Here is a 19,750-nt window from a genome sequence, read left to right on the forward strand (position 1 = left end):
CTGTCTGTCCTGTCTGTTGTTCTTCTGTCTGTTGTGTGGTTCTTTTTTTGCTGTGGCTGATCTAAAAAAAAAAAACAGTGTTGTAGTAAAAACTACCTTGAGTAGTTAAGTTACATTCAAGCTATCCTTTTGAAAAAGTAGCTACACTACAAGTTACTATGAAAAAGTAGCTGGCTACATTGAAACCACTTTTTCCTTTCTTTTTTTTACAATGAGATTGTTACAAATAACTGAATAATTGTTAATGAAGAATGTTATAATATTTGGGGTTTGAAGCTTCGGAGCGTATCGATTCAGCGTGTCAAACCTCCAAACTGCTGAAATCACGTGACTTTGGCGCATCGAACCGCTGAATCGATACAGTGATTCCATACGCTCCGAGGCTCCATGTAGCAGTGTTTTGAAATCGGTTATCACTATATAAGTTATTTAGTTTTTTTTTGCCGCACCAAAAATATTCTCGTCGCTTTATAATATTAATATTGAACCTATTCACATGAACTGTTTTAAATATGTTTTTAGTACATTAATGGATCTTGAGAGAGGAAATGTCATTCCTGGCTATGCAGGCCTCACTGAGCCATCGGATTTCAACAAAAAAATCTTAATTTGTTTTCCGAAGTTGAACAGAGGTCTTATGGGTGTGGAACGGAACGGTATGAGTGTGAGTACTAAATTACATTATTTTCATTTTTGGGTGAACTAACCCTTTAAGCTGCGATATCATGACATTCCCTCACTGCCAAGGACTACCAAACCATTCTGAAGGACCATGTGCACCCGATGGTTCAAACATTGTACCCTGAAGGGGGTAAGACTTGTGACAGAATTGGTTGATGAACATAAAAGTGAAGTTGAACATCTCCCATGGCCTGCACAGTCACCAGATCTAAACATTTTTTAGCCATTTTGTGGTATTTTTGGAAACAACTTCCTCCACCAACATCACATAGTGACCTGGCCTTGAAGAGCATAATGGCTCAGAATCCCTCTGACCACTGTGAAGGATTGAATGTCATTCCCAATATGAATCGATGCTGTATTCGCCGCAAAAGAAGACCTACCATATATAGGGGTAATAAAGGGGGAAAGATTGGGAATCTTGTTTCCAAGTAAAAATAAACATTTTTGTGATCTGCCAGTACAGTGAATTTGTCCTTGAGTGCATATAACTGTACTGTATTTAGAAGCCGTAGGTGAAGGTACAGTACACAGGCTGCTGCTAACTGCAGATTGTGGTCTGTTTCCCCATTCTGATTACATGGATTCCCTATATAATAACCAACATCTGTTCAGTACTTCTCCAGCCATCTTCCACAGATGGTCAAATCCTGTGATTTAGAGGAGGCTGGCTGTGGGAATGAAGCGCCAGCTGCTGTGGAATTGAAATGGGTATGCATCATCCTCAATTGGATCACCATTTTCAGAGCATGACAGTGATACACAGCTCCATCACCTGACTAGATGAATGTGTTCCCATCCCAGAACCATTAGACGCAAAGTGGTTTACCCCTCGGTCCCTTTCCTTCTGCCTGAAACTGTACGTTCATCTCAGATCTGTGAAATATGAAGCCCTAAAAACATAACTTGAATATTTCTGTCTGTTTTGAAAGATGGCATGGTTTGAAGGCATACTGTATGCTCGGAATGGTGCCCAGTCTTTTGGACGACTTGAAAAGCTGTCCTGATACTGTCTGGGGAGATATGAGTGCAAAACGAAAGCCATGATGTGTTACTTCAGCACAATAGTGTCTATAACCATGCATCTTGGAACATTTTAAAGAACTTTTAAAGGAGAAGTTCTCTGAGAAACTGATAAAAGGAAGCATTGTTGGAAGTGTGCCACTTCATTTCTGTATGCGTGCTCTGTGTTGTTTCTGTTTTTGAGGATGAATTTTGGTGACTTTTTTTGTCACACGAACATAAAAAAAGATAACAATCCAATAACTTTTTTTATTTGTAGATCTAGAGAGTTGTAGAGTGTTGACAACCGTACAAAGTCTCATGCCATTTGGACAAAGGGAACATTTTATTTTATTTGAGCAAACGTCCTTTAAGGTGTAATGGCAAAAATTAATTCGTCGACATCACTAATAAGAGACAAACCATATTCCAATTGTCTTTATAAAGATTTATTTTCCTTGCAAGGAAGAGCCACGGTCAAACGCAGCCGCTCGAGGCTACCTTGAGTGTGAACTGGAGACACAAAGAAGCCACAAGCTTCTTATACCCCCAATGTCTAAATAACCCCCTCAGTAATTTCCCATACATCTGGCGAAACCCACTGAAGGTTTCGCCTTGAGCAATTAAAAGCAAGAAACACAATGGTCCTTCATCTGTAACAACAGACAGAGTATCACCTACTCTTAATCAGCATATCTATTCAAACGCATAGATGCTAGTCAGGAATTCCAATTCCAGGAGCCATGAAAGATAAAAGGGACAATGTATGGCTTCCACAGGTGAGGCCTCTTTGATCTGACTTATTTAAAACACAATAGAGAAAACAGGTCTGGAAGATTAAATCTTCTGTGATTAAATTTTTCCCCAACAATTTCCCCCTTTTATCATTCTTTGATAACTTGCAAAAAAGAAAAATTTTAAATGTGTATATAATAAAAATAGAAGTAGTAATAATAGTCACTCATCACATTCATTAAAACTGGGTAACAGCAACCTGTCGAGTCTTTCTGTGGCATGAAATGGTTTCTGTCACCACAAACCCAAATTACAGCATGCGAAGTGTCACTTGGTTTGCTAAACGTACAGGTAAAACCTGTTGTGATACTGCCTATCACCGCTGTGCAGTTCCCTGTGGTCGAATTCTTGATTTCTTGATTCTTGAATTCTTCTTTAACTTGAAAACTGGTTGGCTCAGCACCACGTTGTGCCAGTGTCTCTGCTCCTGAGATGATAACGGCAAATGATGTTTATATATCTGCTCGCACAGACGTTTGCCTCCTGCTTCTCTCTCCTCTACTTTGACGGCAGTGTCGTCAGAAGCCTGACAAAAGGCCCTAGCCACCTTTCCGCTTTCCAGCTCTTCGTACTCAGGTCCTGTTTTACCACGTGATCTCCTGGCTTGATGTTGTGCAAGGGAGTCTCAGCCGGTTTCCCCTGTAGCAGCTTTCGCCTGCACACAGATATCAGACAACAGAGAAGACATTTCTTTGCAATAATTCACAATTCTATTGATGCAAGCTATTGTTTACCCCCTTCCATTCCCATGAATGGTGGTCTTCCAAAAAAAATGTCTCAAACGGGCTCAGATTTACTCAAGGCCTTTTCTCGTTTTCATGTATTTCAATATGCATCAAAATGCGAAATTTTCAGCAAATATTGTAACCCCCTTATAAACTTCATTCATTTGAGTACCATTACCATTACCATTCCCCCTTTGGCTGCAGGCTCGCCCATGCAGCCATTTATCATAATCATTGAAAATATTGTTGGGGTAAACAAGGCTTGCCATCACTTCTTGTCTAGACGCCATTTTGCACATTCACACATCATTCATAAATTTCCAGCCACGTCTCCACAGGTGCTTCTCCGCTGCTGTGGCAAATGCCTGCATACTCTGTAAGGAAATCAAAGCATTTGTGTTAGTTTCAGATAATAAAATACATTCTGGTTCCTTTGACTGCTGTGCTGCCGCGGCCTTCGCAGCCGCATCTGCTCTCACGGTTTCCTGTTGAAATAAACTCTTTGTTGTTAGTTACGCTGCGCATTTAAGTCTTAACTTGAAAGTTTCCCATAAACATACTGAAAATATCCAATAAAATGAAAGACAAATCCGTATTTCATCTCTGTAAGCCGGGCTAAGTCAGTAATCACTGTCACTGCTCTCCCATCATGTTAGGGGTGTGTGATACCTCCAAAATTCAAACATGCCAACTTTCTGCTATCAACCGTTTGACGACACACACATCCCTAGGCCAGACCCACAGTCACTCCTCAGAGACTAAACACTTTAGAAAACATATATGAAAACAAACAATCAGTGGTTCTTTTGATTAATCAAAATCATAACAGACCTTTTTGGCATTCACTCAAACTCAAACTAAACAATACAAATAAGTAAGATAGATAATAATCCATCTTAGCGCCTTAAATCTCTACATAAAACATCCTTCAGTTTACATTTTGTGCTTTGCCCACAGTTTCTCACTGTGCATCACATTCTTATCAACCTTCCTTCAGTCAGTCATTTCAACACAATTCTTCACAAACTTCCCTACTTACTATTTCCAACAGAACCATTTTCACTCATCATAGCCCACCTCATATTTAACCATTAACAAATATAAATCTAAATTTGTTAATGTTAAATATACTTCATCAAAATGACAAAATTATCAATTCGTATTACGTTCAATCAGCTCGTTCACTCATCTTTATCTCGTGACATCATACTTAATCATACTCAATACCCAATTCTTTATCAAAATCTTTTCAGCTCCTGTTATCAATAAACAAAATTAATTAATTAATCAATTAGGATTTCTTTTAAAGTACCCTTTTCTCCATGCCCTGTCCATTAAAACTCCTCTTATATCATGTAATTTGGCAGTGATTCTTATCATCAAACTTGCCACATCAATTTCTTTAACGCTGGTTAAAACCAGTCTCTATTTTAAAAAGCATTCATATTTCAATATCCATTTTAGCCTAATTTGACTTTGATTGTTCACAATCCCTGTCAGAAATCCTAATTTTTTATTTTTATTTTCTATTTATTTTTTGTTTCCTGTATGAATCAAAATATGTCTAGAAGTTATCTAGATATTCTTTTAGAAGTTATCTTTTTGGTTCGCCCTCCGGCCTTTCGTAAATATGAGTGAGTCTCTAGATCATTTGGATAGTGACTTCAGTTAAATTGTCATTTTGTCTCTTAATTAATCCAAAGATAAATTAAAATAGTCTTCATCCATGACAAATTTGGTCATAATTACTAGTGACAGACAGAGCTGGATGTCCAATCCACTTAAAGCTCGTCCCATGTCCTGATCATCTTTTCATCAGATTCACTCGGAATAATCAACTTCCTCTAAAGTTTTTGTTTTGTTTAACTCAACCCATCTGTAATGATAAAGACACTAATTCCAGAGGTTACTGACACACTACACTCAATCATGACACATAAATATGAACTGCTCATTCTCAAGATGTGCTTTTACATGGTCTCTTAACCAGTTTCAAATATGTTCGTTCATTAGTTGTTTATTTTTAGAAAAGTCAGCTGGGTTGTTTTGTTCTGATATCATTGTTTTTGTGTAGTCTCAGCTTTAACTGAGCAATAACAGATATAGTACAATCCCTGTTTCCAGCCTCTCTCTCTCTCTCTCTCTCACCCAGATAATCTTTTTAACAGTCTTCTAAGACTTTAACTATAATGTTAAATTCATTAACCCTTAAATCATTAATCCTTCACAAAGTTTAGAAATTTCATAGTGTAACTTATTGTTTCAAGTTATCTTTAGTTTAGATTTCTTTGTTATTCAGACCTTCTCTTTAAACTTCAAAAGCCATCCTCATCTTAAAGCCATCACCATGTCTCCAAATTATCCTCTGCCATCCTAATGACCTGCAGGATTAAGACTATGATAGAGACATATTAGTTCAATATCATACAGTTTTACTAATCCAAATAAATTTTGTTCTGCTCCACAAAGTTATCAATCACAATCACAGCATGGTCTCAGCTGGCTCTTGAATGCCGATCTCATTCATAGCTCTTTTCCTTCAGGGTGTTTCCTGGCTCTCAATTTATGCGGTATTTGGTGAGCGGTATAGAGGGGCCAATATTAGGGCAGGGGCTGCTGTGTCCAGTCTTGACCTTGGCCCTTACGAAACACAGCTTCCCCCCCCAACAGAGATGCTGCTGGCCTCACAGACATCTGCCTCACCTCTCATACACACCTCACATAAAACCCCCTCCTCCTTTTTTTTTTTTTTTTTTTTTTTTTTTTTTTTTGGTAGGGGGTCCAAGGCGACTTATCGTGATTCCCCTGGCTTGGGTTGCCCCCCGTCAGGCCGTAGGAAGTCTTACCCGTCATCGGGAACAACCACATCGTGCTCAACCTCGTCATCGCTTTGAGATCTTTGACCCTAAACAGGATCCGATATTTTCTAGAGCCTTTCGGAAAGTGCATTCAAGAGTCATCAGAGCCATCTGGTCTGCTTTCAAATTAGCAAAAACATGGAGACAGGTTAATTATAACACAACTTAATCACTAAAATCCAGCATACTTCTTCAAAGACGCAACCTAACAGTGCGTGGATTACACTCAGTGAATTTAGCCAAAACAACTCTCCATTCCATTTAATGTTCTGCTACATCTGTGACTAAGGCCATCAGTTCTGTACATGGTGAAGGCTAAGAGTAGACAGAAGTTACTGGTCATATCATACATTAATCAAAATTTCAGTTCAATTTCCGTCTTATTGCCCTCTTGATGGCACCTTTTTTATATCTTAACAAATAACTGTCTATTGTGTTCACATAATGCCCTGTGCTTTTACTCATCAATATCTTCTATCATCTGTGGCACAGGCTCAGATATCAGCTTTGAGCTGGTCTGGGATCAGAGAGAGACTCTGAGGCCTTCAGGGCTGGTACACTGCATTTTCATAAACCTTTCACTCCTCACACTAGCTCAGTGTAAGATCTGGCTTTGTTTTCAAATAAATATAAGACATTTTCCTTTTAACTCTATCCTTAGACAGAAATCACATTTTCAAGTGATCATAACTTTATATTTGTCTTTTGCCCCCAAAATAAATTCAGAAGCTATAATTTTCACTCAGATTGAGTCTCTGTTACTCAAATTAGGCCACGTGGTGGCCGGATTGAGATTACAAATTGTTTATTTCAGCTCAGCACAGGCTTATCTTTTGAAACCAAAACATCAATTTCTAGGGTTTTCAACATTTTAACACCTATAGTTATTTCAACAACCCAATATTCAGTCAAATCATCATTATCAGAGTTTTGCAAAGGTGAGAAGAGCAAGAACATATTTATTATATCTTTTTCATTTAACTCGGTTAATCAGGATTTATATATTTTATATATCTTTTACAACATGTTTTATCATCTTTAACTTTAATTTTAACCTCATATTAAAATTATCTCAAATCCTTCCTTCAAAAATAATCACTAAAGAATTTATCAAGTTTATTATTTTCTCATTTTCTCAGTGTAAATCTGTTTTATTCTTTTCTTTTTTTTTTTTTTTTTTTTTTACTGATTTCATTTACAGAATTTAGTCTGGTGGCCTGATTTGCCACACTTTTTACACCTTATGGGTGTTCAGACACAGTTACGCGCAAAATCAATGGCCCAGCTGAGCACAATTAAAACGCTCTCATCTTTAGCTTATGGAGCAACGTTCAGCAACCTGTGTGCTCCAAAAGTGGCAGTCTGTTTGAGAACAGAGCTCGCTCGAGGTCCAATAAAACAGACAATGGCTTGCAATTTATGGTGCTTTATCAAAGTTTATCTGCTTTTTCACCAACATTATTTTTAGTTACTCAAATTGTATATCTCCCTTCGGTTATGGCACCTCCCCCATTTTATAAATTAATGAATACGCACAAACATCTACACATTTGAATTCTCTTGTTCTCTCTTTGTTTGTAGCTAGTTAACTTCCAATTACAATAAAAACATTTCTGCCCATTATCTTCATCAGTCCAGCAAATGTCTTTGAAGTCAGGGTTTCAGAGCGGAGCTGCTTACAGCATTTGCTCTTGTTCATCTTACAATCTTTATACCGACTAATCAAATTACTGATCATATCACTCAAATTGTTAGCTAAAATTTAGTCAAAGTTCATACTCACCAGCGATCTTTAAACAGCTGTGGCATTTTAATTTCTCCGTTTCATTTCTCCACAGTCAATGCCTCTCACACCCAGCATTTCAGTGTCTGCTCACAGTTCTCACACGCGTTCTCACAACAGCCCATCGATTTATCCTTTTCCTTCAACTGACTCTTTCACAGCCCCAGTCCGGTCACTCAGCGGTGACACTCAAATCATGACATTTAATGAACTTCGTATACGTTGCATGCATTTCTGGCCATATAATTTTCTCATTTGATAAAATACCGGTGTCTCATATTCAGCTAGCTTGCTTTGGATTTCCCCATATTGGCAGTCTGATTCTGTGGCTTTTCGCGCGCGCGCTATTAATCTGTTGGACGTCTCCGGACAGATCTGATCTCTTCACCCAAGACCAGCCGGGCGGACACTCGCAATAGTGCCCGATTTTGTGCCCTGGTTACCTGACCGCGGGCGGAACCAACCCAATCTAGGTAATATGGTTCCCAGACCAATCTAGGTCTTATTTATTCTCAGACCAATCTAGGTCTTATTTATACCAATCTAGGTATTTAATCGCCCACGTGATTTCAGTTCTTTTTTCTACCTCGTAAAAAACATCAATTCACGCTGCATTTGCCACAGAGTCAGACTCGCCTAATGGTTTATCCCTATCAATTCAATTTTCAATTTAACCAAATTCTATAAAATAAAAAATAAAACATTTCCCCCTGAATTTAAAAAGTTTGTCTCTTACCAGAAGCGCCCCGTTGCCATCGGATTCGTTTTCTCTGATTCCAGTGTCTGGACCCTCCGGACACCCCCAGAGCAGTCAGCCCTTCTCCCTCAATTCTTCGGGGTAAGGCTGTGACTCTAAGTCCAGGATGATCAGGTCACTGTCTGCTCTCGGGGTCCAGAAGGCACATCCAAGGAATCCCACTTCTGACACCAACTGTAATGGCAAAAATTAATTCGTCGACATCACTAATAAGAGACAAACCATATTCCAATTGTCTTTATAAAGATTTATTTTCCTTGCAAGGAAGAGCCACGGTCAAACGCAGCCGCTCGAGGCTACCTTGAGTGTGAACTGGAGACACAAAGAAGCCACAAGCTTCTTATACCCCCAATGTCTAAATAACCCCCTCAGTAATTTCCCATACATCTGGCGAAACCCACTGAAGGTTTCGCCTTGAGCAATTAAAAGCAAGAAACACAATGGTCCTTCATCTGTAACAACAGACAGAGTATCACCTACTCTTAATCAGCATATCTATTCAAACGCATAGATGCTAGTCAGGAATTCCAATTCCAGGAGCCATGAAAGATAAAAGGGACAATGTATGGCTTCCACAGGTGAGGCCTCTTTGATCTGACTTATTTAAAACACAATAGAGAAAACAGGTCTGGAAGATTAAATCTTCTGTGATTAAATTTTTCCCCAACAAAGGTCAGACCCTCGAGGATCATATTACTTCCGGTTCTTGGCTCATTTTGAGTCGGATAAGGCCAATTCACCGATCGGTTAACTTGAAACTCGTTCCGACCAGGTTCCGACCTATGGTTCCGACCGGATCATTGAATCAAGTGAATCATCAATGATATTCGTCAATTGTGAACAGTTCACTGAAAAGTATCGGTTCAAAAGAACAATTCGTTCACTAATCGGACAACGCCATCACGTCTTGAAGGCTGCGTCCGAAACCTGGAAAATGCTGCCTTCGGAGGACACATTTCAAGGCTGGAAGGCACCAAGGCACGTCCGAATCTAATGTTAGCTTCACTTCCTGTTTCCTGAGATACCTTCATCTGATCGAGTTTTGAAGGCAGCATATATGTATCCTTCGCTGCCTTTGATATCCCACAATCTTGTGCGTTCCATTCTGTGACAGTTGAGCTGGAAAAAAAAAAGATGGCGTTCGAAAGTTGCGTTTGCTGGTCAGTTTGTGTGTAAATGTAGGTTTTTTTTACCAACATTTTCTAGCGAGAAATTAATAATGTAGTAATTAAATATTTGTTTAGTTCTCACCAATGCTCTCTCTATTTTTCTGTACATCATTAAACTGTTACGTTGCCTTAGTAGTCTGTCTGAAATTAGTTTTGTGTGGTGCCTTCATGCACAAACAAGCCATTGTCTGATAAGACAGCGAGGCAATGAGTCAGCTGCTAGGTTTTCGGACGCAGCTGATATCTTCACTTCCCAATAACGAGGAACTAACGTGATTTTTTGAAATGTGTTGAAGTAAAAAGTAAGATATGCTATGGAATGTAGTAAAGTAAAAGTAAATCTGTAAAGGTACAAACATTTGAAAAATCTACTTAAAGGTAGCCTAGAAATCTAGACACACCCTAGCGGCAGCAAAATCTAATTTGCTGCGAGTGTAGTCAAGCAACTGGACAAACCAGCTGGAAAAACCAAACTCTGGTCTGGCCAATCACAGCGTGTATAGAGTCGGTGGGCGGGCTTAACATAATCCGCGTGCTACTCGTAAACAAAGAAGCTGGTGAACAGCGGTCTTTCGAATCGGCTTTGGCCGCGACTCTGGAAGACTTGGAGTTAAGCTTTTCTTTGAGAAAAGAACAAAGAACGGCAATGAAGTCATTCTTAAGAACGGAAGATGTGTTCGGAGTTTTGCCGACCAGATACGGCGAAAGTTTAATCCATCAACTAGCTCCACTTCACGTAGGTTGGTTGTAGCGCTATCCAATTGCGTGCAGAGGGAATTTGAAAGACAACCGTTGGTCCCGCCCCTCGGATTGAGCCCTGTCAATGGTGTGTTCCCAGACCCAACATCTTGATGTGGGTCTGGCTTGTCAGGCTTAAAGGGATAGTTCACCCAAAAATGAAAATCGAGCCCCTGCCTTTAATCGTGAAAGTGCCTCAATCGTACCACAGTGTCCCCGCGAACACAATTTCTACCGAGGGGGGATATTTTGTCGTAAATTTAAAAGTAATCAGTTACTTTTCTAGTTACTTGAAAGGGTAATCTGATTTTGCAACGCACATTATTTGTAATGCGTTACTCCCAACACAGGTAAATCACATCTAAAGCTTTCTGTGATGAGTTAAACATTGCTTCTTTCACTCCATCCTCTTCCTGCACGCCTCTTCATTGTTTTCAGCCGTATACTTTACAGATTTGGCTGATATTAATGAGTCATATGTGGGTGGAGAGCCACTGTTTTTTCGCTCTGAAGCTCCTGTCCTCAAACTGCTCTCTGTTTAAATGAGTAGCCAGAATTTAACCCATACTGATTAATCCTGGGTGCGTCTCATCTCACTCAAGGCGTCTGCATTCATTTGTGCCCGATCACAAAGAGAACATTAGTCTGACCATCTGCTGCATAAGTTCTTTTCTTCTGTAATTAAAAGGAAAACTTGACTTTTTACATAATAATCACAAAGCTGCATTTAATTATGCTATCTATTTAATTGCAGTTACCAGTTTTCCTTTTTTCTGTCATTCAAGTCTAGTTAGAACCCAATTAAAATGATAGAAATAATGATATCAAAATAGACATTTTGTTTGGTCCGCAAGCATATCTCATCCAGCGAAATGAGAATACTTTTTCTTTATATTGGTGCCATTGTCACAGTCACCAGCTCAGTCACCCTCAACACTACACTTCCCAGAATCCCTCCGGCTCACCACCTGCACCCACTCATCAATCTCCTCACCTGCAAGTCATCACCTTTGTTGTCACTTATCAACACTCCGAGGCTGTGTCCGAAAACCTAAGCAGCTCACTTGTTGCCTCGCAGCCTTATCGGACAATGACTTGTAAGGCAGCGTTTGTGCATGAAGGCACCTCATGAAACTAACTTTGTGCAGACTTCTAAAAAAAAACGCATTATATGTAATTTGAGTTATTTTTAACCTTAAATAACACTGCCAGCTGATAGGGCTCTCTATGTTTACAGCATTAGGTGAGTTGTTTTTTCTTGAGATTAGGTACATCTTGTGTGCCTAATATTTATCCAAATGAGTCAATATTAAATTAAATCACAGAAATTTCATTGAATTGAAATAACAAAAAAGCGTAGCTTACCAGAAATTGTACCATGTATTGGACACAATTATGGTACTTTTTTATATTTTCATTTTGCTTTTTATACTGTTTTGTTTTGTTTGAACACTGGGCTTATTCCTGTTGTGAATTAAAAACCTTTGTAGTGTGTAAGGGCATGATTAAACAATAAGTACTGTAGTTTAAAAGTGGTTTTGTGTTTGTTTTGTTAAAGCAATTCACATATAGGGATTTCCATGTACCGTCTACCCCTGCCACCCTGCCAAGACCTCTTGCCACCCCTTTGCCCCCCCATGTAAAATTTTCTAGATCCGCCACTGTTCCTGTCTCCTGAGATACCTTCATCTGATCGATTTTTGAAGGCAGCATATTTGTATCCTTCACTGCCTTTGATATCCCACAATCCTGTGCGTTCCATTCTGTGACAGTTGAGCTGGAAAAAAAGATGGCGTCTGAAAGTTTTCTGGTCAGTTTGTGTGTAAATGTATGTTTATTACCAACATTTTCCACTTCTGATGTCATTTCTAGCGAGAAATTACTAATGTAGTAATTAAATATGTGTTTAGTTTTCACTAAAGCTCTATTTTGCTGTAGATCATTAAACTGTTACCCTGTCTAAGTCTGTCCGAAATTAGTTTTGTGAGGTGCCTTCATGCTTAAACGCTGGCGCGAATTGGACGCGAATTGAGCGTCTTGCGCGATACACGCGTTACACGCGAATGGTGCTTTTGTGCATTCACGCGTTTGAAGCGAATTCGCGTCTGACGCCTGAGTTGAAAATTTTGAACTTTGGCGTCAATTCACGCCGCGTTAACCAATCAGGAGCCTGCTTGCTGCTGTCACGTGGTAAAGTGACGTGTATGAGAAACCCTGCATAAATTAAAAATAGTACTATTGTGTCACAAAATGTAGTTTTAAGACTTTTTCAGGTGGGAATGTAGTTGTTTAAAGCTCAAATCTGTGGTTTATTTATAAAGAGAGCGCCTATTTAAAAAAAATAATCTTGTGTTTTTGGAGTTGTGAGATCCAGGCGATCACCGCGGGCAATCACTGCTCATAACCCCGGCGAAGGCAGCCTTTCCTCGGCCAGTCCTTCTGACATTTGCCGCTGGCTCTGATGTCCTGTAGTGGTTCGTTTTGTGTAGATCTAACGGCCGAGCTTTGCTCTCATGAATCTATAATTTGTTGTCTGCCAAATAGTTTTGACTGAGGGCAAAGAGAAGTTTCATAACTTATATGAACTATATTTCATAACTATATTTTAAGGATATTTAAATATACATGTAGTGAAGATAATGTAGGAGTTGCCTGGACCACATTTGTGTGGCTATTAATGCTTAATATATATGTTTAATGAAAATGAAAAGAGGCAGAGTGGTGTTTTATGACATAGGCCTATTTCTCCTGGAGTGCCTTGAACGCGCGTCAATTTCGCTTCAAACACTCGATTTCTACGCGCGTCCAATTCTCTGCGGACGCGCGAATGCATTCAAAATGTTCGCGCGTGAAACTAGACGCGGTAGACGCGATTTTGACGCTCAATTCGCGTTTGGTGTGAACGCAGCATAACAATGTCATGCGATATATCGCCCAGCCCTACTTGAAATGTGTACTCCGAAGGCAGTATTTTCCAAGTTTTGGATGCAGCCCCTGTATCAGCATTCACCATCCTCACCACAGTTGTCCGATCTCTGTTATGTTTAGTGTTGCGTCTGACTGTCTAAGGAATATCACTATTATTAAAACCTGTTGTTGAACTTCAGTTTGAGGTGTTGACTTGGCCTCCAAATTCCTAAGATCTCAATCCAATCGAGAATCCGTGGGATGAGCTGAACAAACAAGTCTGATCCATGGAGGCCCCATCTCGCAACTTACAGGACTTGCTGTTAACATCTAGGTTCCAGATGCCACAGCACAACTTTGGGGTCTAGTAGTGGAGTCCCTGCCTCGACGGGTCAGGGCTGTTTTGGGACCCACACAATATTAGTCATAATGTTATGCCTGTTCGGTGTATATTCCAAGGCATTTCTTTCCAGTTTTATTCCCATCTATATTCTGAAGGTTTTTTCCAGAGGGGTTTGTTCATGCATCATTTACCAAATGTATACATTGAATTCCTAAACACATGGTTGTTGACAGTATTTTCTGATTTAGTGAAAAAGAAAAGAGATATTCAATATCCTTTCTGTAAAAAATCCTTATTCTAATATGTCAATTTTAAAACTGTTATCTGTTCAGATTTCTGTTCTGGAAATTTATACAAATCAGTGCATATTTAATTACATTTAATAACATTTTTAGAAAACTTGTAATACAAAACAATTGTCCTAATGTACTGTGACTAATCAGGTGGGGAAAGTATGGTGATTTCTATTAGCTAAAATGTTTTACCCTAATGTGTTTTCTAAAATGGTAAAATGTCATGAGTTCAGGAATATTTCCTTGTCCCAGGTGGTATTTAATTATTACAAATATATAAATAGGCCTATATAAATCATTTTAATTATGTATTAAATTAATTAATGCCCTTATTCGGAGTGTCTATTTACACCAAGTGCAAATAGGTGCCTTGTTGGCAAGTGCTATTCACACTAGCTCTGCTTAACAACGTCTGGTTTTCAGTGGTATAGTCAGTAGAGTGTAAGTTTTAAGAATACATGTTTTGACGAGATCGACCCGGGTTCGAATCCGCCTTTTGGCGAACTCGCTCTTCTCCCTTTTCCCATCACATATCACATCGGAATAAAAGCATTTATTGGGTAGGGGTAGGGTTAGGTGTAGGGAGCGCTTTTATTGTCCCATTAAGGCGGCATCCATTTAATCATTTTAATATATATAATCATTTACATTCTGTTATTATTGCATCCTGTTGGGTTACTTCAGTGATCTAGCATTAAGCTTTGTATCAGTAGAAACCCAGTAGTATATTTGAATTATGGTACTTTCCCCCCTCCCTCTGAGACGAGAGAATTATGCATTTTATTTCTGGAAAAAAATCCTCCGATGGCGCAAATATCGTCATTTTGCGTCATCTGAGGATTTTTTGGCCAGAGGCTAGAGACTACAGCCAGTAGTAGGAGCTAGTTCCGCATGTTTTCAACCCGCCCATAGGGGTTGGATCTCACTCACAGAATGAAAATGCGCTCTGCTCGGCCTCGGGCATTCATAACAGAGCAGTGCAGAGAAAAGGGAGTGTTTCAACTTTTCAATGAATTCCTATGAAAGTTTAGCTTCCATATGCGATCTGAGAACGCGCCAGACTGGACACGCGTCGTGAAGGACTGCTACGCTTACCTCAGCTCTGCGCTCTCATGATGAATGAAATCTGACTCCTGCTGCGTTTGAGACGTGTCTTTCGTTCGGCTCACTCACACGTTATTGAAAAGACACGTTCAGTTTTTAATTGTAGTGTTTATTCTCTAACTGAACGAAATGATTGTATTACTATGAAAATCAAAACGACGGTGGGGTGGAGCCGGGGTGGGCAGCGATCCAAGTGCATTCTGGGAGTTTTTGTCTTTCATCCACATGAGAAAAAAATACATTTTCTGTCTTTTCTCAGTCTAGAAGGCACCAAATTCAAAAATAATTTCACATTTCTACTACATAAATGACCCAGTTTAAATACACATTCATCTTCCCAGCGCTAAAGTAACCCTTTAATGTACAACAATACTGAGGTGCAAATAGTATGTATCTGTCAAAATAAAGTATAAATTGCATGTAATTACTATTTACACATATAGCAAAGAACTGCTACTTTTACATGGTGTAAATATATCACTATTTTCACTTAGTATGCTCCTTCACTTAGAAAATAGCTATAACTATTTGCACTTAGTGTAAATAGCAATTATCGCTAAGAAAATATGCTATTTTAACTTGCATTACTATTTTAACGTGCAAATAGCCTCTGCCTTAATTATTTTACACGGCTTATTGGTCCTCATTCAGCAGAAACTGTGCACGTGATGTAAAGAAACAGCTTTCCAATAATTTATTTGACAGCGACCAATTTAGAAATTGTCACAGAAGTGACGCGAGCTCATGCCATTTCAGGCTCATTTTAGCACATCCTATTTATATACAGAGCAGATGATATTATAAGCAACTATATGAAGCATTCAGGATGGTGTCCATCATTTCTGGTGTTTTCATAATGAGTCCTGTCCACCTATGGTCTCATACACCCATCTGTCTCCTGTTTTTGCCATCAGGATGTCCTCCTACCTCTACCGGAGATTTGAAATGTGCGTGGGAAAATATGCATATAATTGAAAAATAGGAAAAACAGTGGACAGGAGATGTATAGTTGAGGATATTCCATATGGCCACATAAAACAAAGCTTCCTTTGAAAACTTTTCGCCCATATCAGTTCTATCGCTTATGTGAGCATTAATAGAAAAGAATGTGTTGATATATGTCAGGGCCAGTAACATCTCATTTATCTTGTCTCTGCAGTTGCCATAGATACAGCACATTGCATGCTAATTATGCAGCGGTCAGACTGCAGCCGAAGGTTTGAGTTTTTTTATTAACCTGAATTTTTGTTCCAGGAACTCCTCAGAGACACACTTCGGCACCATCAGCTCTGGTAATGCATGTTGATGGATGCAGCATAACATGAGATATCCTTATTAATATGAGCTGATAGGAGTATACGTTAGATCACACATATTTACAGCTATTATAAGATCCAGTGTGTGCGTTACCAGGCAATCTTTATATAGCCTTGAACATTTGGAGCTTCAGGCAAGAAGATCGTGTTATGCCATCAGTGTCTGTCAAGATGACTAAATGTGACCTGTGCTCTTATATGGATTAAAATAATCAGATAATCATAAGTACATCACATCAGTATTCAGATATCCTTGAGATATTTTTGTTGCGATTGGTGTGATATCTCTTTATGGGATCACGTTTCTGCTTTGTGGCTCCTTGAGGGATGAGTCGAGTCCGGAAATTGTTTTTAAGAGAAACTTCAGGCTGAAAAAAAATTCCTTAGGATGAAAAAAGACAAAATGCTGAATAAGAAGTTTCCACAGCAGTGTATCTGGTGTGTGTGTGTGTGTTTTTGAAAGAAGTTTACTTTAAAATATAATTTACTGCTTTATTTTTTTATAACTTATGATACTTTTTTCAAGATTCTTTGATGAAAAAAAAGAACAGCATTTATTTAAAATATAAATCTTTTGTAACAATATACACTACCGTTCAAAATTGTTAAATTTTTTTCGTTCTTTTTTTGAAAGAAATGAATACTTTATTCAGAAAGGATGTTTTAAATTGATCAAAAGTGATAGTAAACATTTATATTGTTATAAGATTAGAAAAGATTTAAATATTAATAACGGAGTATCAAATCAACATAGAATGATTTCTGAAGGATCATGTGACACTGAAGTACACACACATATATTATGTAAACACAAACTTTTATTTTGGATGCGATTAATCGCGATTGACAGCCCTGTTTTCCATAGGCTTTTGGATTATCGCAAACACAAATTTATAATACACACGTTTTGTCCATCAAGATCATTTTCACAGATGAGCACAACTTTTATTAATTTTGAAGTGCAGTTGTCAGAAGTAAAAAGCTAAAGGTAGGCTATAAACGGACTACATCACAGTACCGCAATTTCAACTTCATCATCTCTAACCTTCGGACAACTCTTTCAGTTTTTATCTAAAAATATTTTTCCAGAAAGTTTTAGTTAGAATAGTTTATAAAAGCACAATTATGAGCATAATGAGGCTGTAAAAGCGTACTTGAGTTTACCTTTTCGACGTGATGACGTTTAATCTCCTTGACAGCCTCTGTAGTCACATTTTGCCACTTGTTAGCAACCGCCTTTTTCAAGACACTTAACAGCTTCAAAAAATCCAGAGTGGGGTAATACTGATGTATTTTATGATGTAGAATAAAACGTGTTGAGCTTGTGTTCACCACAGAGCGTATTTCACCCATTTAACAAAAAACCCATCGACTTCAGTACAATGGAACCGGAAGTGCTAAAATGCTAACTCATTTCTGTGTTTTGGCCTATGGTTTTGGCCTACAATTGAGGCGCAGGTGGTGAGCGTTTTAGAATCTGCCAATAGTGCTGCAGTACAAGAACGCGTCTACCTCTAGTAGATCAACAACAGTTTGTACAGGCTACATCACATTGGTCTAACAGGTAGAACTGACCATAGACCTGTTGTGCGAGAGAGTTCATTAGGGCTCCCTCTTGAGTGATTCTGGTGAGGGTATAGGACAGGCATGCAGTGACTCAGCAGACTCAGCATAGCCTGGCAAAGCATCCATCTCTCCACAGGCAGCGAGCGTTGGGAAACCGGCTGTTCTTTTGACTTTTGGCTGATGATCTCCTGCTGGGCACAGCCATAGTGCTGCTGAACTCTATCTGACAGCTTCCTCCAAAACGCTTTCTTGTTGCATTCCTGTGCCATAGATGTTTTTGGCATAGGATGAACACAGCCCCTTTGAATCCTTGCAGCGTGTCGATGGGTAAATAATTCATCCAGCTGGTCACGTGTACCTTGTCCTGAGTAAATAAAGGTGCCGCTCTGCCTGTTGACCATTAGTGGTGTTTTTTCTTAGCCTATAGCAGTCAAAGTTCAGAGAGTTTGTCTTGAAGGAAACGAGACAACCAGATTCTTTACTGTATCACCTTCGGGTGTTGGTGCAGTACGTTTTTAATACTGTATGTCCCAGTGTGTACTTTGCTGTTGCATAGAGGTAAATGGGTGCTGCATCTCACCTGGGGTTATTTGTGTCCTTTTGTACCACAGTTGTCCTTTCTGACTCTTAAAATATTTTCTTTCTGTTCCCTATTTGTGAGAAGCAAAGATATAGTCATGATAGATTTTTTTTTCATAAATCTTTTCATAAATCTCATAAAAAAAAAGAGACTTCTTTCAAAAACATCTCACTGACCCCAAACTTTTGAAGGGTAGTGTACTTTCTTCTAAAAATGTTTATAAAAAATACGATTATAAATATGCCGGTCAAAAGTTTGGAAACTACTATTTTTTAATGTTTTTGAAAGAAGTGATGTAAAGTCAAATTTACTCTTGATAAACACAGTAAAAGTCCAGCATTATGTTTTTTTGTCTGCATTAGATGCATTATATTTGTACACTTACTAACTTTCTTAGAAAATTACCATTTTGAACTACTTACTTTTTGCTAGTGTGTTGAATGTAAACAAACACAAGAGTCCAGCATCACATAAATAAATTATATTTTAAAGTATATTAAAATATTAACACATTATTTTAAATTGTAATAATATTTCACAATATTACAGGTTTTTTTTTCTTCTGAATTTTTGATCAAATAAATGCTGGCTTGATGAGCATAAGATACTTCTTTCATAAACATTAAAAATAGTAATGTTTCCAAACTTTTGACCGGCATATTTATAATCGTATTATTTATAAAATTTGTTAGAAGAAAGTACACTAGCCTTCAAAAGTTTGGGGTCAGTAAGATGTTTTTGAAAGAAGTTTCTTCCCACCAAGGCCAATTTATTTGTAGTACAGTACAGTAAAACAGAAATATTGTGAAATGCTATTACAATTTAAAATAACTGTCTATTTGAATATATATAAAAATGTAATTTATTCCTGTGATAAATTCAAATATGAGCATTATTACTCCAGTCTTCAGTGTCAAATGGTCCTACAGAAATCCTTCTAATTTGCTGATTTTGTGCTCAAGAAACATTTATTTTTTATTATCAATGATAAAAACAGTTGTACTGTTTATTTTTGTGGAAGTTTTTCTTTGATGAATAGAAAGAAGAGCATTCATTTAGAAACCTTTTATTAGAAACACAGATGCTGCACAGGCTATTGGATATTGTTAACTGATAGGCAAACAGCTTCTAAT

Source organism: Gobio gobio (genome assembly GCF_949357685.1).
Source record: "Gobio gobio genome assembly, chromosome: 21".
In the NCBI taxonomy this organism is placed as follows: Eukaryota; Metazoa; Chordata; class Actinopteri; order Cypriniformes; family Gobionidae; genus Gobio; species Gobio gobio.